Genomic DNA, 20726 nt, shown 5'->3' with positions numbered 1-20726 from the left:
TCTTGTTGATCAGGTGGATTTATCATTTAACCTCTTCCTATATCTCACTCACTCTTTTTTACAGCAATAAATACATGTACCAGGTGTGATAAAAATATAATATATATTTTTAAATGTAATCTAAACAAAACTACAGTAAAAGACACACTGACATTAATCTCCTTCAAAATACTCCTCCTTGTGAAGCAGTGTTTAAAAAGAAATGAAGGAAGGTTTATTGGGTTTAAAAAAAATTACTAAATGTATATTAAGCACCTACTATTTACCCTGGTGCCACTACTCTCCAATAATGGTTCTGCAGGAATGCTGTGAAGGCAAAACAGTAATCCTCAGCTCATCTTGGGAGTCTTGCCCTTTTGCTCTATTTCCTAATTCCTGCAATAGCAGAGTGATTCAAAAGTCAAGAACCAGTTACCTGGTTCAGTATTAAATTCAACTTCTGTCCTAAGAAAGGCATGTTGTGGTCCCTTAAGCAAAAAGAAGGTAGCAATCTAGATTGTAATAAACGCTGATAATAGTTGGGATCCTCACTTGTCCATTGGGGTTGTGGGATTTCTGAGATTCTTCTGTACTTTTTTTCCTTTCGTGTTGAAGATTGAACCCAGGGCCTCACATAAATTATGTGCTCTACCACTGAGCTACCTTCACCTCAGTCTCTTGCTATATTTCTTAACTTCTTTCCAGAAAGGAAGGCCACCCACTGGAGACAAGTGCAGGCTTTGATTTGGAGAAGAGTGATTAAAAGGAAAGCACCGTAGGCCTCAACTGGATTGTAGTCCTGTTCTCCCCCTTCACCAGCAGCATGGGTGTCAAAATAAGTGATTCAGTTCTGCAGCCCAACAAACTTTTCTTGAGCCTCTGGCAAAAGCTGCTTTTCTTCACTGTGCTAGACATGAGCAAGAGGATTCCAGATGGCTATGGACTCAACTTACACCAGGGCATCACAGACAGCATTTCCTACAGGGTGCACTAGTGCTCTGTGTCAGGTGCACTGATGCGGACTTTGAGGCTAACGTGACCAAGCATTGGTCCCAGTAAGAGGAAGGGGAGAGATTTGAGTCCAGGTTGGCCTGACTTCCATGCTGTTCTCTGCCATGCTCAAGCTGTGGTCCTTTGGGACACAAATCAAAATACTTCCTGAGAAACATACTGTATCCTCTTTTGCTGGTTAAAGAATGAAGTTGACATGGAGCTCTGAGTCATGCAAAGACAAGGTCACACTAAGGGACAGGTACAAAGTTGGGCATGTGAACCTCGTACATCTGTGTCTGGCAGATCAAGTGGTTTTGACAACCTTGCTTGGATATGGACAGGTTGTGAGTATGTGTGCTTATCATGCATGTTATCTGTCTTTCAGGAGGAAATCTCGCCTTATTTGCCTTAAAAGGCCATGTCAAATAAGAGTAGGGGAAGAAGGCAGAAAGCAACACTTGAAAGTATAACTGTTTGAAAATAGGATGCTTTTCACTAAGTTTGTGCAACTGTTTAAATGACATAAAATGGCTGCTTATTCCACTTAACACATCTGTATGAGGCTCTCTTCTTCAGCTTAGTATCACCCATTTTCCCCTGGAATTAGGATGGCCTTATAAGTGGGAAAGAAAATGGTCCTTCCATCAGATACAATTTGAAAGATATCAGGAAGGTCTCTTTGGCCTCAAAGATATGTCCATCAAGGTGCCATAGAACTACAAATTCTACCTTTCCACAGTCATTTTTCTGGAGTAAGCATTGGTTTTGAGGTGGGGGTAGATTCTTCTTTAAAATATAAATTCCTCAGTGTTAGAGTATGGATCTGGAATGGGTCTGCCAAAAGCCCATGTGTTACAGGCTTGGTGTCCAGCCTGTAGCATTATTGGAAATCAGTGGAAACTTTATGAGGTGGTGCCCCATGGTAGGTCTTCAGGTCAGCGGGGTGTTCTCTAGACCCTGCCCCATCCTCTTTGCCTCTTTCACTTCCTGGTCATGAGGTGAGTGGTCTTTCCATCCTCATGTTCCTGCCATGATGTGTTGCCATAGACCGTAAACCCATCATGGCATGGAACCTCCAAAACTGGAAGCCAAAATAAACCTTTTCTCCTTGTAAGTTGATCATCTCAGGTATTTGTTACAGTTGCAGGAAGTTGATCAATACAGTCTAGGAGAAGAAAACTTACGATACTCCTAAGATCTCAGTGCATGTGGTTCTCTCAGGCTGCTTCCATGTAGACAGTCTGTCCAGGTCCAGCAGCTCCTGAGATGGGCTGAAAGTTGTAGGAGGAGAGAATGGACCATACTAGGCCAGGAACAATCCCTATCACCCCCCAACATTGTAGGAGAACTCAGCAAAAGTCAAGAAGGTGGGGAACTAAAGAGTCCTACAGCAGCTCAGGTTTCTTGGGGTATTTACAGTAGTAGCTAGAGAATTTTCCTGTAGTCTTTTTCAACATTTGAAATACAGTAAATGATGTTAGAACATATTAAGAAAACTAGTTTCACCCTTTCCAGCTCATCATCACGACAAATATTTGCATCTAAAACAAATGTCCTAATTTGTGTACATGTGAATGTGCTTTTTGTTTGTTTTGCATTTAGCAACAGGAAAAAACCCAGTGAACACTCTTTTTAAAAAATCCAACCAAGTGGAAAATTGGGAAGAGCAGCAGCTTAAGAGACTGTGTGCGCGGGGTACAAATGAGGTCTCTTCAACCCAGACACTGTCCTCTGGGTCAGAGACCCATGCGAGGGGGTGGCAGTAATGACCTTTGATAGAGATGGGAGGAAGGAGCAGTTAGTGTGTTTGTTTTAAAAGCAGCTACTGAAATGTTTTGAGTTTTCTGTTTCTAGTGAGTCTTGAGTCACACACCCTTGGTACTGGCAGGCCTGGGCTTTGCCGAGGGAACCCCCTGTCTTGGCCATTCCTGACTGAGTGATCTTAGGCAAGTCACTCAAGCTTTTTGATCCTCAGTGACGATCATAACAGTATCTGCTTTGCACTGAATTGAACTGAAGCAGGAACTAAAGGAGACAATATAAAAGAAATCAATTTATAGAATGGACATTGCTATGTTTGAGTGAGTTATTTTTCTCAATATATGGCTTCATTCAAAGTTACAAAACATCTCTGGCAAACATGTCTTCTTGGGTGATTCTGACTAACCAGATCTCAAAGGATAACTAGAAATGAGTCAGTGAAAGAGGTGGTGAGAGAGAGCACTGGGATTTTGCCTAAGCAAAAACATGGAAAGAAACCATGAGGTCTGTGGTTTGCAGGGCAGGCTGAGGCCTGCAGACTCCAGGGAAAGCAGAAGGCCACAGATGAGCCCTGGGTAGTTTGGCTCAGTAAAAGGAAATATAAAGTTTGAGGCAGGCAGTGGAAGAGCTAGAACCTGAAGGGTATTATATACTTCATTAGGGAACTTGGATTTCTGTACCCTGGAACAATGTTTTACCTATTGTGTTCAGTGAAATTATAATAAACACATTTTTAAAACTTTCTTTGATCAAGTGAGTTCTGGAAATGTTGAGTTACACAGTGAGGTCTGTTTCTCTACTGTAGAACTTCTCAGGGCCATATATAGGTTACTATAAACTGTGGATCTTCAGGCAGGCCATGTACTCTGTCATGTTTCTTCAAGACCTTTGGCCTCAAGACCTTCTTATGAGCCCTATTCTCTTGTACTCCCACTGCTAACGGTTTTCCATTCTCTTGTTTCATACATTAGGAAATACTGCAACCCTAAGGGGCCATTTTTAGACTCACTCCCTGTCTGTGCTTCTGAAGAACACCATGGCTTTACAACTTTCCCTGATGCTCCTGTGTTTGCCAAGTACACCCCTCCAAAGCTTCTCTGTGCGCCAGCCACTGCTTTCTCCCCTCCATGGAGAAACTCACTGACTACTCATCAGAAGAGAAGAAGCCCAAGCTGGAAGCTGGCCTCCTGCCTACTCTAATACATCTAATACATCTATGCCAATAGACACGCTACCATTTTAGCCCAAGATGGGGAAGTAATTGACCAAACTCAGAGTTAGAGGGTTATTGAGAGGCAAGGCTCTGGCTGACACCATGTGATAGCCTTTCTCCTGCTCAGGTTACTGCCTGATGTCTCCTATTCTGCAGTCTTCCAATGGTGTTTGCTTGTATTTGCAGTATTGGGATCGGAGCCCAGGACTTGCACATGTTCAACAAGCTCTTTACCACTAAGCTACATCCTCAGCCCTCCATTCTTCAGTCCAAGAAGTCTGAGGAATGATCAAAATATAGTGAATTTCAAATTTCAAATGTATTACAGTAAAAGGCACATTGCCATTAACCCCTCTCAAAATACTCCCCCTGGCTTTCAACACACTTACCCTACCATTTTTGCCACTTTCTGAAGCAGTGCTGGAAGCCCTCTTTGGTGAGTGTCTTTACAAGGTGTGATAAAAAGTGTGTGTTGAACATCTACTCATCAGTGCGGCTGCTTTATGCCATCTGGTGGAAAGGCAGCCTCGGGAAGATGTTATGGTGTGTCCTCATTGACTTGAGTCACTGGATCTGGCACCATGCAACTTCTGGCTCTTCCCCAAAGCCAAAATGACCATAGAAAGTAAATGGTTTTTAGTCAGTTCAGGACACTGAGGCAGCCACCAGAGGGCAAATAAAGATGCTCAGGAAGAAAGACTTCCAGATTGTTTCAGAAAGTGCAAAGTGGGATTAGTGCAAAGGGGGGCGGGGAATCTTTTGAGGGGGATTAATGACGATGTGTCTTTTATTGTAATAAACCTAAAAACATTTAAACATTCATAGTATTTCTTGATCATACCTCACACATGACAGATGAGTGTCTTTAATACATTTTTTATAGCATAAAATCCCCTGATCACACTGTGAATATCTGCTTTACGGCTGGTACAGAGGATTGAACTCAGGACCTTGCACTTGCAAGGCAGGCCATGGGACCACTGAGTTAAATCCCCAGCCCTAATATCTGTTGACATCAATCTGTGAAGTTTCTTCTACTAGAATTATTTTGTTTCCTTCCTTTGTACTGCAGTTTCTTCAAGATAAATCACTCTTGTCCTCGAATTACTCATGGGTTAATATCATGCCTTATATCCTAATAATTAAAATGAAAACTAATTTGTTCCTCTCCCTCTCCTGGTAGTTCCATCATTTCCCCATTGCATTTTCCCTGGGTTTCTACCATGGATGCCTCACTAGGTGAAAACCGAGGTGGCCCCAGCCTGCAGAGCCTATAAAACGGCTGATTGGGGTGAATGATTGGGCAGGCAGAAGACCCTGCTTTCATTGTAGGACCCTTCAGGCAAACCCAATCAGTAGATTTGCCTTGCTGAAAATATTCAGAATACAGGGCGATGTGTGAATAAAATATTTATGCAAAGCTCTTTGCTAGAGGCGGGCTTCCTGGTATCAATGAACCACTTTTCTTTCTCTATTGCTCAATTCTCTTGTATTTAGAGAATAACTTGAGCTTAGCCTTTTCTCCTCTCACCCCAGGTGCTTTGGGTAGACTTAGTTTAGATGTGCTTGTTTTTAAACACATCTTTAAAATCTGTATGGCTATTTTTGAAGTTTTCAAAACTCATCACTGCTGTAATCACTTTTTCCAGGCACTGTTTCAATGCAGATAATTTGGAGGGTCTGGACCTCAGCAGCGCAGGGCTGGCACCTACATGGCCTCCGTAAGAAGGGTTGCTCACGGACTTTAATGCCATTGGATCCGGAAGGAGTGGGGGGCTGCTTGTGTTTAAAAATAGCCCGCTGAGTAGGGGAGGCTTTTTCCAATTACTGTGGAAAGATGCTTTCAGACTTGATTAGGCCCCAAACCACAGACTATAAATGTTTTAGAGCTGTGAGCATAAATATACTCTGAAATAACCTGGGACATTCCTTCAAAAATTATGAGACTTTGGTTATGACAGACCTAAGGCTGAAATGTTTGATCAAATAAAATACCGTTAATTCTTACTGAAAAAATAATTACCATGCATAAGTATAACAGTACATTTGTACCATCATTTTTCCTTCTCAAAGAACATATAGATCCTTTATCCCCCCAACAGCTTTGCCTCAAATTTCCTTTTAATTCAGTTCACCTCTTATACTGCTGCTAGGGATGTTTGCCCATAAAAATGAATTCCAGCAACTTCTCTCTCTCTCTCTCTCTCTCTCGTGCTCAAAATATTTCTTGTTTCTCCATTTCCTGTAAAATCTGAAGTCCTCAATATGACAGTCAGTACTGCTCACAATCTGGCCTCTTGCTTTTTAGCTTTATGTTCCTCTAATAACATTTTCCCACAAGACCTCCCTACCTCTTTTTGTCTCAATAATTCTCAGTTAATGTTCACTAAGCATCTGTTATAGCCCTTGGGCTTGCTAAGCGCTGGGTCAGTGTTGATGAATATGAGAGTTATGTTCTCAGGTCTTGTAGACCTTTCAATTCAGTGAGTAAAGGAGGCAACAATTCAGTTAAAAAACAACCAGTGAACACAGGTACTTGTGATAAGTGCCATGAAAGAAAGCAACAGGCACAGTGACAGGTAAGAGAGGGAAAGCCAGTTCACCACAGACCAGAGAAGACAACCTTTAACAAATGTCAAGGTGCAGCAGAGACTGGGTGTTCTAGGCAGAGGGAGAAGCATGTGTGAAGTCCCTGAATTGGACCTCTTCACAAAGTGAGCCGTGTTAGGTAACATTCAGAGGTTCTGAAACTATGACATAGACATCTTTAGGGGTGAAGTTTTTCTGCTTACGACAGTCACTGAGCAGAAAAGTGGCCACTGGATTTGACAACCTGGGCTGAAAAGTACAATTTTACCAGAAGAGAATGTGAAACAAGCAGTAGAGATATAGAGACAGTCCTTTGGAGAAAGTCTTCTAATGAGTGGTAACTGGAGGGAGCTGGGCGAGGAAGATCCTAGAGCATGAATATACCCCAAGGCTGACCTGGTGGAGAGGGAGAGACTGGTCCTGCAGGAGACTGGAAACAGCTTAGCAGGGGAATAGAAGAGTATTTACTAGCAGTTGAGATAATGTGTGAAGTCTGAAATCATGGATTTAGAATGAAAGAACATAATTTTCTGCAGTTGTGCTCAGGCATAGAAGGAAGAAGAAAGCTGAATTCATGCATGAAGGTATGACAGTTAAAGGGATCTATGGCATTTGCAAAAAGTGACTAGAATGATAGACTGTAGAACTGAACCTAGGCAAGAAGGGAGACATTTAGGAGGCTATTGATAATGTGAAAGTGAGAATATCAATGAAGTGAAGGTCAGGATGAAATGGAAGAACCTCAGGTACCCGTATTTTAATACATAAACTACACAGATATGGGATGGTTCAAGTCCATGATGATAGCATGTAGGATTTTAGAGGTAACAAATGGTCCAGGATGCAGCTACTGGAGTGGGGAACTCAAGTGATGGGGAACCATCCTTTGAGATAAGTAGGTAATGGCCTTTCCTGGGAATGTCAAAGTTATAAAGAGTGATGCTTGAACTTGTGACACAGAGAAAGATTGAGAAGCAGGAACTAAAAACTTCAGTGGACAACAGTGAGTGATGGGGACAGTAACAAGGGAAATATATGTCCAAGTCATGTGGGCCTCAAAGGGCAAAGTTTTTGCAGGAAAACAGGAACGATGATCTGGAGGGAGACAGAGACAACTTCCCCCTGGACCCCTGGCTATGAGAAAGGTGAATACCAAATAGCCTTTGATGGTTGAATGAGATGTCTTCAGAAAGTGTTGCTGGAATGGAGAATGGGGGAAAGAGCATTTGCGACATGGAAAAGTTGTAAAAGGCAATGGAAAGAGCTCTGGTCAAATTGGGGTACACACAGCAATGTGGGAATAGACGTTCAGGTGACCGTGGGTGATAGGGACTCTGGGACCTTCACAGTGATGGGCAAAGTGGGATGGACATCATGGGGCTCAGGGGAGTCATCAGGGGAGGACAGACTCTGGTGGTGGGGGAACCTCAATTCTGCTCTTGTCATCCAAGGTTGCAACCCTTCCCTGGATGCCCTACATAAACTTCTTCCTGCTTCATCAATCTCCATCTGGTCTTCAACATATTCTAGATATTCCCACTTTTGAAGGCCCTCCACATGAGATGACACCCTCATTCTACCCAGTTTCTTGGTATCTGGCTTCAGTATCTCACACAAGGCTACTCTTTCTGCAAAATCCTGCAAGATTCTTCCAATTAATAACAACGGCTCCTGGGCCAGGGATATAGCTCAGTGGCACCACACCTGCCTGGCAAGCGCAAGGTCCTGAGTTTGATCTCCCGTATGGGGGCGGGGGGAAGAAAATTTCACAGAAACAATCACTCTTGCTGCAGAAGTTATAAGAAGTGGAACGAGATACAGAATTGGAAATGGAAGGTTTTTAAAACATTTTTTGCCCTCCTCACAGAAATTTTTTTTTCCTCTGGACTCCTGAGGGAAGCTGAGACAGTATAAAGTGAAAGGAGGTCCTCATATTTTTAAGGCTCTCAGACTTATTTTCCTGGAAGTGTAAACACATTTTGAATTGCCAAGCTCTGGGGCCGCAGTTTGATGGACCACTGACCCTCTACTTAGGAAAGAAGCAGAGGGTAAGGCTTTGGTCAAGGGAGGCAAGAGAGGGTGCAGGTGGTAGGGAGAGAGGGAGCTGAGAAACTTCAGGAAATGGACCAAGGAGGGTCTCAGCTCCAGAGTTCAGATGCCTGGGATCATCTGGGGGATCAGAAGGTCAGATCCTGCTTGCAGAAAGTTCCAGGATGAGGGAACAGGAGCAGGGACTGTACAGAACCTGAGGGGTGACTTTGGTCTCCTCCAGAGTGCGAGCAGCCCACACACACTCACACCCCCAGCTCACGCCTGCATCAGGGAGAGCAGTGCCTCCCATGGCTGGAGCTGCTGGCTCTGCTGCTTCCCGCAAGGAGCCTTGTGCAAATGTGGTAGATGTGCAAAACAGGTATTAATAATCCATCCTTGGGGTGGATAGGAAAGACATTCTCAGTATCTGAGTCCTAGAGGTTCTTACAGTGATTTCTCTATGTTTATTCAAATAGTAACTGACTGGGAAGGAGTGAGAATCCAGTTTCCTCATACACTGTCATCTTTCTCATTTATTTCAGCTCAGCTCTGCTGCACCCTGAATGAATAGAATTAGAGCGTGTCACTAAGGTGACACTGGGCAGAAAAAGAAGGTAAGATTTTATGCTTCTGTATGAAAATCATCCATTTGCAAAACGCTTGTATAGACAACAGACTACTTAAAACATCCTCCTGATATGAACACCACAAATTGGTGAGAATGTGAACACAATCTAGGAGATAATATGCACAACCGAAAGCATAACACTTGAAGGTTGGGGTGAAGTTCTGAGTAATTCACCTTAACTTTTCTTCAATAATTCATCTGTTATTTTTATATTGTTTTCTTAATAGACATTCTTAAGAAAACCTCAACTTTATAATAAGGCACCAACCGATAGCATGTGTTTAATTGCTGCTAAAAGAACCGCAGATTGCAAGGATGTTTTTGTCTCCACCCCTGGAGGACAGGGAGAATGTGGCTTAGGACAGAGCAGCACCACAAGTCCTCTTTTTTCCAGAAGTCCTGGGTACTAGCTGGAGACTCCAAAGGTTAAATGTCAGGGCTATAGGAGTTCTTTGTCAAAATGCCACTGAGTAGGAAGTTGTGAAAATGACTAAGGAGCAGACTGGGGAAACGCGGATGGAGGTGACACTGCATAGGATATTTGCTTCATTTCATCATCACCATCAAATACTACCATTGCCACCCCTCCAACTGTCATCCTCTGACACCCTGACACCTCCAGCTGGCAATTGCTGAGAGTATTCTCATTGCACAAATGATATCTCAGGATACTCGGAGGCATCAGCTGTTTGGGCACCAAGGAGACTTCCTGCCATAGCCAGGTTTGGAGGGCCCAAGGCATCCTCCCTTCCCCTACATTAGAGCCTACATCCCTGAGCCCTGCAGGTAAGAAGCTTAGTAAAAGCTAAGCCTCACCAAATCAGTCCTGCTCTTAGAACCCAGGTTAGGGCTTTCTGTTAGGATGGGTAAGCAGGACCAAGAAAGGAGCAACAGAACTTCTGGAGTGGCAGTCATTTCTCTCACTAGGCCTGTGTGTTACCTGGGTGCGTCCAGTTTGTAAAAATTCATTACACTGTTGTACACATGTGCTGTATACATTTGAATGTATGTATATTGTAATTCAATGACAAAAGGCAGGAAGAAAAGAGAGAGAAGGATGAAGGAAGAAAGAAGAGCCTGATTAAAAAGTAGGCTGAAGGGCCAGGGATTTATTTAGCTCAGTGGTTCCACCGCCTGCCTCGAAAGTGCAAGGTCCCAAGTTTGATCCCCAGTACCAAAAAAAAAAAAAAAAAAAGTAGGCTAAGGAGCATGAACCTGATTCTACACCCCACTGTAGGTTGTTTGGTTGGGGTATGGAATGACAACAGCATTATTAAAGGGAGATTAATTTGATTGTGGGGAGCAGGTTAGGAGGGTGAGGGAAGAAGACAAGGAAAGAGTTACAGCCACTTAAATCTGGGTGATGAGGATTATACCACATATTTAAGAAGGTAGTGGGGGCCATTCACTACATAAAGAGCCCGTTTTAAGGGAATATTAAATGAATCAATAATCAGCATGTGTTGCAGGCTGTTTTATATATGCTTATATTTAACATGTTGCACACTTACTTTGTTTCCACTATAGACATAATTCTCACCATTATCAATGAGGGAGGGCACAGGGCAACCTACTTAGACACACTCAGGTGCACAACTGAGCACCACAGCTCTGGACCTGACCAACCCCTGTCCTCAGTATGTGCCATGTGTTTATGCAGAGTGACTAACACAAACCAACCAACCCATTGGTAGTATGAGCCTTTTGTTGGAGTTTGGTTTGGTTTCATTTGGCATCAAACTCTTGCCCTGCCAGAAAAACAAAAATTACTAAATATTTAACACCAGTCTGAAGGATTAATTTAATGGTTGAATGTTTGAGATTGAAGAGACCATTGGTTTTTTTGTTGTTGTTGCAATAGCCTGCGGATTCCAACAATCAGACTGAACAGATTGATGCTTATCCTTCTGAAAAACAATACGAAAAATAGTTTGGCACAAGGCCCCTACTAGAATTTAAATTTATGCAAAACTTGCACAATTCAAAATTAAACAAACTCAGAATGACAAGAATTTGTTGAAATGTAATGCAAACTAAACATTTTAGGGCTTCTTCCTCAAGTTTAACAGAATGTTGATATTTAAATTCTCATTAGGCTCCTCATTTGATTTCTGCATGATGATTCAATGGGCAGAAATAGACGAATCACTGACACACTGACTTTTTCCAAGTCCCAGGAGGAAAACAAAGGTCCATACTCAGAGATAAAGGAGTTCATCTGGTTCATTCTTTTGCATAAATCTGTAATTATATACACAAGTAATTTGCATGTGCTGCACTAACTGTATTATTATTATTTAGCCTTGCCCTGATGCCAATCATTGAAGCATTATCTAATTTTATTAAGTTTCTCACACCCTTAGAGAATCGTACTTAGAAGCCAATTCCGTGCTCATTAAAATTGACCTTGTGGTTTGTTTATTTGGATTTTTTCTTGTTTTTGGCCTCCTGCCCTGAAGTTAAAGTGCCTTTGTTTGGTAGCTATACTGTCATTGTGCCCTCTTGACCCAGAAGGGAGGCTGATGAATGGAAGTATTGATGCCAAACAGCTTTTGCACACAGGCAGTGGGCCTGAATTCCTGTTGCCAGACTCTGATTTCTTTGGAAATAAAGAAGGGAGAGAAGAGAAAGAGAAAAATTGAACAGATATTTAAGGCTTTCAAGGATTCATGATTAAGCACTCTCCTGTGTAACCTTGAAGTAGGATAGTAGAAATAAAGACAGGTAGAAAGGAGACAAGGAAAATGTAATTTAAAAAAACCTTTCAGCTCCAAGACACAATCAAAGTTCCCCAAGGTTACAATGCTGTGTTCATTCCTAGGCTTGTTTTTCATCCAGGCTCCTCATTCCTAAAACTCTAAAATTCTTCTTAAAGATACAATAAGCCCAAAAATTTGGCCTGTGTTTTTCTTCCACCAACACTATAAATTCATAAATTCCAAAACCTTCCACTTTCAAAGAAACAGCATTATTAATTGGGTACCATATCTTGGAACTTCAAACAGGTATAAAGGGTTTGTATTTTAACCTAGTTGATAGAGCCGGTTTTGGTTTTGCTTTAGTTTGCTAATGACCAACGTGACTTTAAGGAAACATATACTCAGTAACTGACAAATAACTCAAAGAAATAAGCATCCCAGATGATGTGTCTTGAGATACCCCAAGGTCACATAAACACCTCCAAACCCAGACCAAGTTTCCAAATATTTTCCTTTCTGTGTACCTTTGATTTAGCCTAATAAATCTGTCTATGCCTCTGACTGGCACACTTTGAAATGCTTTTGTGACAATGAGTCCAGAACTTCTTTGGGGGACCTCTTTGGACCCCATCTGGGGACAACTGGACACATGGTAAGTCCTAAGTCAATGTCATTGATGATTACCTTTGTTGTCTCTTTGTACTTCTGAGCATGTCTAGTGCCATCTTCTCTAGTCTATCCCAAGGCTTTGACCAAAGGTGCCGCCCTCCACTCTAACTCCTGAAGGACCAGCATCAGCTTTCTCCTGCCCTCTTCAAGAAGAGCAAGAAAAGAACGACAGACAATGATCAGCAAGAATAGAGGTGCTATAGGGAGGAAGAATGAAGGAGGGGAACACTTTGGCCTGAGAGAAAGCAGCACCATTGTGTCCATAATCTACCAAATCCGAGTGGCATGCAAAAGGTGAACATGGGTACTCCTTAATTCTAAAATTTTCCCATGAGAAATGGACTCCGAAGTGTAACGACTGAGAGTTCAAGAGAAATGAAATGAATCTTTACTTTACACAGTTGGTGATAAACCTATAAAATTCACTACTGGAATGTTTGTACAAGAAATTAAATCATAAAAAGGTCAAACATTTAATAAAAAAGCTAGATGCTAAAATGGTAAATGATCAAATTATAAACCTAACAGAAAAAAGCAGTAATAAATGTGTAACACTAATACAGCATTACAAAAATATGGAAGCTTGGGACAAATGTAAGGAATTTATGAAAATTGTGGCAAGGCTTTGGGTCAGTTTTTCATTCAAAAATTAACTAATATAATTTTATTTTAAATTAGTATTTTTCTGCCATCTTATTTGAACGTTTTTGGAGTTTTTGTGCTTTAAGTGCATCTCATAAATAGTACATATTGGATATTTTTCACTCCAACATGACAATCTTCCTTTGCTCTCTGGTTTATTTTGCTTTTAACTTGTAAGATGAAAACATTTATATTCATCGTATTTATTGTTAAATTTAGACTTGTTTATATGATTTTACTTTATTTTTGTTAGTTCTACCTCTCCTTTTTTGTGCATCCTTTCTTTTTATTTTTATTAGTAGATGTTTGCAGTACATACTGATTAAATTCATTGTGGGGAGTTGGCTCATGCACATAACATGTTTTAATTCTTTTTTTATCTCCTCCCCTATCCATCGCTTGGTCCCCTTCCTTTTTCAAAAGGTCTACCTCTGTTTTCTATTATCTATCTTTTTTTTTTTTTTTTTGGTACAGGGGATCAAACTCGGGTCCTTGCGCTTGCGCAGCAGGTGGAAAAACCACTGAGCTAAATCCCTGGCCTCCAATTATCTATCTTTTATTTTGTTCTTTATTCATATTTTGGGTTTCTCATATAAGAAAAAATGTGATATTTAAGCATGTGTGCCCGATTCATTTCATTTAATATTATCGTCTCAAGGTACATCCATTTTCCTACAAATGACAAGTTAATCTTTCTTTATGGCTCAGTAGTACTCCATTGTATGTAAATACCACGTTTTCTTTATCCATTCACCTGTTATTGAGCATATAGGCAACTTCCAAGATTTAACCATTATGAGTTATGATACTATATACATGGGCACACATGTATCACTATATGATATCTTTAACTCTTTCAGGAGAATAAGTAGAAGAATAGCTGAGTCTCTTCTTTCTTACCTGTTAAAAAAGTCAGTGAGATTTTAATGCATTTTAAAAAATTCTCTGTGGGCTTTTTTCCTCTTCAAGTTTTAAAGTTAGATATTCTATTACTATTTTTTTCTATAATTTTCCTTGAACAATGAGCGAACAACTCAAGTGTAATCAATATCTTAATCTTCTTGCCAATGTGCAAGAACCCTGAAGTGCTTCATTCTACAATTGGACATATTTTTACTATAAACTAACATATTTGAATATATTTGATGCAGCTCAGTCCACTTTCTGAAACCATGTCCCTTCTCCTGGAAGTAGATCCTTCAGAAGTTCCTTTAGTGAAGGGTTGTTGATGTCAATTTTCCAAGCCTTTGATTATCTAAATAGCTGCTATTTCATTCTCATTCTTGAAACAGTTTTTCTGGGTTTTCATACAGTTGTTGGTACTATTATTCCACAGGTTTTGGCTTTCTTTTTTGTGTTGAGAAGTCTTCTGTGTTTAACTATTATATCTCTTCAGGTGATCTGCCTTTTTTTTTCTGCAGATGATTCTCAGATATTCTCCTGCTTATGATATTTTGAAGGTTCACTGAGTGTAGTTTTATTTTTATTTATCTTCTTGGTAAATTTTTTGTACATGTATGTCTTTTATTAGAAATACATTTTTATATTCAACTATCACCTTTTCTCTCTTCTATTGTCTATAATTATGGACATGGTGGGCCTTATCATTCTATCCTCCATATCTTTCTTGTATTTTCTATGCCCAGGCTCATATAGTCTCTCTTCAGTTGCTACTAATTCACTATTTAGCCTCTCCACTGAGTTTTTTATTTGAACAGCTACATTTTCACTTGAAAAAATTTAGTTAGATGGTTTTGTAAATCTACCTGTCATTATGATTCTTCATTAGCCTATGATTCTATCTTTTATTTCTAGAGTTATTTTACACTTAATTATTTTACACCCTTCAATAATTTTAAAATCTGAAACCCTTGGGAGCCTAAGTCTGTTTATTTCCAATTTCTCTGTCATGATGAAGTCTTTCTTTATGTGTTTGGTGACCTTGCATTTTGAACTCATGTTTGCTTGCTGTCTTGATCATCAGCCATGGAAAGCCTACAGATTTCTTCAGAGAGAGCTTGTGTCTTTTTAGCTCACCTGCCCAGTGCTAGCCTGAAGTCTGAGCTCTTTATACCACAATGCCAGCCTTGGCTCTTGGGAGCCACTACATTTCCCACCCGTTTACTGCTTCCAGCTCCTGGCTCTGGCTCTAGCTCACTTTCTGACTGAGAGGTAGAAGTGGAAGCTGGAGGCTGCGGGATGGGAGAGTCCTTGAAAATTCCCCTTAACTTTTAGGAGTCCTACAGTGTATTACAGGCTGATTAATCTTAAAAGAGATGTTTAACTTTTAGCTTCTTTGGCAATAAGCACAGTGTTTGACATTGTCTTTGTGTAACAAACAGATAATAAAAATGCACAAATCTAACAGTGACAACATTCATGGACCATAGCCTGTGCCAGCCTTAGAAAGCAGCATCCTATTTTTTCTTTTTGTTTTGTTTTTTGGGACAGGGTCTCACCACATAGTTTAGGCTGGACTTGAATTCACAGCAGTCCCCCTGCACCCACCATCCATCGAATGCTGGGACTACAGGCCTGCGCCACCATACTTGGATAACAACATCCTATTTAATTATCCAATCTTTCTAGCCCAGTTTCTTTTACTATTATTTATTTTTAAAATAGGTAAAGGCTTTGTGACTTTAACTCTAGTTTATCTTCTTCCCAAGCCTATGCTATGTGTGTTGTTTCAGCAAAATTGAATGAATATTAAAAATTCATTCATTTGTCCAATGAATAACTTAATTCACTAATATTAAAATACTAATTGAATATTAATTATTAGGGGTACTTACTAATAAAGAGCAATATATTTCTTACAAAAATATTATTAAAATAAACAGTTAAAGATCTACAGATTTTTATATTAGTACCAGGGATATAGTAATGAACGGAATGGAAAAAATAGTCCTGGCTGCACAGAGCTTCTAGTGTTGTAAAGGAAGGAAAGAGACAATGCAAATCTGTAAAATTTATACTATGTAACATGGAAGGAAGATTGCAATTACCAAAAACTGAGTAGATTTACTACTATTTTACCATTGGTGATCAGGGAAAACCTCATTGATAGAGGATATTTGAGCAGAATAAATGAATGATTTATAATTTTAATTGTCCTGGTACAACATGAGATAAACCATGTATAGTTTAAATATAAAACAAAATTGAGACTTTCCTGGACAAAGGTTGCTTTCACTGTGATTTTTCTAAGGTTAATAACATATTTCCTATGACTTCCATTTAAAAGAATTGAGTTTCATCTTACTTTATTTTAATCTTATCTTGGAAAGCTTATTTCCAAGAGGGTAATGGTTATTAACACAGGAAATCTGATTCATTTATTCCTAGCTGTGTGATCTTGTGCATAGTACTAAATCTTTTTGGTCTTAGTTTCTTAAAGTGGGAATAAAATACAGTGTCTTCAAATGATCATTGTTGGGAATAAACAAATCAATGTAGGCAATATGCTGAGAATAATGGCCATAATAAATGCTATCTATTATTATTATTCTCATTTTATACTTGTGAAAGATCTAGTTGTGGTTGATTACTGAAAAACAACATTATAAAGTCCACATTCTCTGGTTCTAGTGGGGAAGAAGCCTAAAAACAAGCTTGAATTTTATTTTTGGGTTATTTCAATATTCTTACAGTCAATATCCATGTTTACCCACTGTGCTTTCCTTAGAACAGTTTAAATTGCTACTTTAGAAGTTCAGGGCCAAAGTCAGAATATGTGGGGTCCTACAAATATCTTCTCAGAAAGATAGATGAAAAAAATCTTTCTGACTGCACTGTTTCCTTAATTTTAGATTTAAATTGTGACTTCCACTTAGCCAAGGAAACGACGTACAATTCTCACCATGAATACAGTATACTTCATTCATTTACTAGAAGCTCTAGAAATAAAAATTATTTTTTCTATGATGGTATTTACTTCTGTTTATATTATTTTGTAGAATCAATATAAAAGGAAAGTGAAAGTAGACACCATTCTTCTTCTAGAATAAGAAATCTCTGAGGATTTGGGAGTCTGCTTTACTTTCCAAACTTTCACATTTTTTGTGCATCTAATGCAGTAGCCAATAACTAACTGTATGTGGCTCTTGGGCACTTGAAATGTGCCTAACACAAACTGAAATGTCCTCTAAGTGTGAAATATATGCCAGATTTCAAAGCCTTTGTATGAAAAAAGAATGGAAACTATTTCCTTACTAATTTTTATATCGAATGCATATAAGAATGCTATGGTTTTAGATACATTGGCTTAAGAGAAATATATTGATAAAAATAACTCTGGTTCTTTTTATTTTTAAGATACGACTATTAAAACATTTTAAATGATAAATGTGGTTCACCTTACATTTCCACTGGATGACACTAGCATATACATCCATAGCAAGTCCTTTCTGATACAGCCTAGTCCTCCCAACCAAGAGCCCTACCTCCACCTCCTTCACTCAGTGATATGGGGACCAACAGAATGGCACTTCCACTTCCTAAACCAACAGCTCTGTCAGTTCAAACTCAAAAATTGTTTCACAGCCAAAAAAATGATCTTACTTCGCTTTGACAATATTTTGTATGTGTCTTGACAAGTTGTGAGCTATCTCCATACCCAAAATAAGCCTCTCCAGAATTCACCCATACTTTAATTACATTTAGTTTGGACTGGAGGCAGAGGGTTCAGTGGAAAAAGAGAAGATAGGAGGACAAATGATAGTGAAAACTCATCCATTTAAATTCACTAGGAAACAAAATATTTTTCCATCATCAGATTACTTAGGATTGTTTGGACTGATGACACATGTAATTTAGGTAAAGGTGAATTATAAGGGGAAAGATTTGCCTGGATGCTCACATGCTCACCATTACTCACCAAATCCACCAGTAATTACAGAATGTTCCTGGGAACCATTCCTAATGAGGATCCGTGCATGTTACTGAATACCAGGTAGCCTCCTGTTTGGCTGTCTCTCTCCCAAACACTAGGTGTAGGCCAAGAGGAGACTGAGGGCGAAGAACACACTGGACAGGAATTCCCATCATCTGCTCTGGAGGGGATTCTCCTCTGTGCAGGATGAAGAAGCCATCCATAGTCTCTGAAATTTAACGACAGATTCACAATCCTTTCTCCATCGTCCCCAAACCAACTCTCAAAACCTAATCTTTTTTCAGAATTATTTTTGGAAACAAAACCTGACCCGACCTGATGTGAGGCTAATTTCAGTCTTTATCCTCCTTGGTTCCATGTTCATACATGAAACTGGGGACATGCTGATATGTTTGGTTATGAGCTGCTGTCCCAGCCACAGCGGGGTTGTCACACTATATATAGATCAAAGAGGTTGCCTTCATGAAATCTGAAATACAGACTTTGAAGCACACCTGACCCCATGAGCTTCAGGTAAAGAACTGTGAGTTTGTTTGTAAGATACCATAGCTCAGAGACAAGGCAAGTAACCAAGCTCTCCACCTCTCCAGTTATTCTTACTCAGCCACTTGTCCAAAAGTTATTTTTCCCTTTTGTGTGTTAGTGCCTCACTCACACAGTCCTCTTCTATCACAGGATTGTAACTCTGTGGACGACTGAGTGGTTTCCAGGTGTGTTTCAGATATGCGGAGAAAATACTCCCCATCTCTCTGTGTTGTGGGGGAGGTTTGCAAGCCTGCAAGAAATTATAGTAATAAGACTTATGAGCTCTAAACTCACCAACAAACAGAAAAGGATATGTAGAGTCTTTTGCTATAATTATAAAGAGAAAAAGAGAAGAAAAGCAGTATGCAACAATGTATTCTTGATTATAAATTATTGTCAAAAACTATGCATTTTCTCATCTAGTAAAAGAATTTGATTGCTCTTAAATTTTCTATCATGAATGATGGTTTTAATTTATTCTCATGAAAGATTTCAAGACTTTGGGAAGAATCTGACAACTGAAAATATAATTAGACATGCACCTTAACCAGAAAGTTAAAAAAAAAATTCTACACTGTTTCTTTAACACTTCTCATTATCTGGCTTTGCTGAACACATTTATCATTTCCGTCTTGGAAACTTTTCCAAGTAACTATTCATATATCACTCCAGATGGATGCTGTATATTTGTTACTGCCTACTGCCCTTTGGACCTAAATTTCATTTTGCATGGTGACAGAACAGGAGAAAACTAATCAAACGAATGTATACTTTTCTTGTCTCCTAAAAAAACTTTCTATTTCTCCCTCCCTGGGAGTAGGGTGAATGTGTAACTCTATATATAGCTTACAGTATGCAGTGATTATCTTCCAGTATCCATCAAATTACTACTAGTTTGCCTTTGAGTTTTATGCTCTTGTGTAAATCTGGAACTGTAGTACGGCCAGGCCACAAGCCACAGTGTACCTTCCACGCCATATGTAACACACAGAATCTCCTCACCAGCCTGTCTGGAGCTCCTCATCTTTTCTGCCTGCATGGGCTCAGCTAAGTCATGACTTGAAAATCCAGAAAGGATGACCTTATGATGCCACCCTTAGTTCTCCAAAGAAGTTGTCACCTGAAGTTGCTGCTCCTCTTGTAGCAGGTCAGATCCTATTGGGGGGCAGGTTAAGAACCACCTTTGTATTCTCTGAGAGTGGCTCCATACTATGATAAGTTTGTCTCATTTTTCCATGACCTACCTCTTGGAGTCTGGATCCCCCACTTCCTTGCTGTCTCAGTGGTTTTCATCCCAGCTGCAGATATGGTAATGACTGGGAAGGTTACCAGACTTCCTCCTACCACCTGTACCATCGCACACCATCAGATGTGTTTCAGAGTAATGAGACATTCCCATCCTTGTTGAGGGTTAAACCCTGGGCCTTCGCACAAAGCTACACCCTCAGCCCTTTTTTAATTATTTCAATTTTGAGACAGGGTCTTTCTATATCACTAAGTTGCCCAGGTTGGGCTAGAATCTGCAATCTTCCTTCCTCAGCCTTCCAGACTGTGGGATTCCAGTGGTGCACCACACACCCAGCTCCAAGTGATGACCTTTTAATTGGCTCATATTATTTTTTTGGTACCAGGGATCAAACTCAGGTCTTCGTGCTTGCAGGGCAGGCGGCGGAACCACGGAGCTAAATCCCTGGCCCAACTGGCTCGTAGTTTTAAAAAATTGTGTCTTTTAACCTTTAAATTTAATTCTCCTACCTTTCTGTTCTTTTGGGGAGAATGAATTCAAATGGATGTTGCTTTAATTGGGTCACCTACCCTAAACCTCTGCCAACCTCCAGAGAAAATGCACTCCATGCATGAGCACATAGTTTGTCCATGATGTAGGAGACTTATGTGCCTTTCTTACAGTGACATTTTTGGTTTGATTTTTTGTTGCCTTCTTTCTATAAGCCTGGATTTTACAAAAACATAAGAAAAAAGCCCTGCCCTACTTCAGACTGCCTTTGCCCTGGCTTGTCTGTATTTATAGGTTTTTCTGTGCTCCAGTAGGCTTGTGTTCACTCAGCTTGAACCACTGCATTTTCAGACTCTGAATATGTCAGT

General features: G+C 40.0%; 1 protein-coding gene across 1 annotated transcript in view; it reads right to left on the bottom strand.

The window, feature by feature from the left end:
• Psd3 (pleckstrin and Sec7 domain containing 3) overlaps window positions 1-18306 on the bottom strand; it is a 517630-nt gene extending 499324 nt beyond the window's left edge. Inside the window, exon 1 of the mRNA XM_087216715.1 lies at window positions 18084-18306. The gene's annotated coding sequence lies outside the window, so the exon portion shown is untranslated. The remainder of the gene's footprint in view (window positions 1-18083) is intronic.
• Between the last annotated feature and the right edge of the window lie 2420 nt (window positions 18307-20726).

This window comes from Heterocephalus glaber, unplaced genomic scaffold (genome assembly GCF_053883595.1).
Source record: "Heterocephalus glaber isolate CG9 unplaced genomic scaffold, H.glaber_assembly_v1.0 deba00001460, whole genome shotgun sequence".
NCBI classification, from domain to species: domain Eukaryota; kingdom Metazoa; phylum Chordata; class Mammalia; order Rodentia; family Bathyergidae; genus Heterocephalus; species Heterocephalus glaber.
Note: the sequence above shows the minus strand (reverse complement) of the source record. Positions and strands in the feature narration are given on the sequence as shown.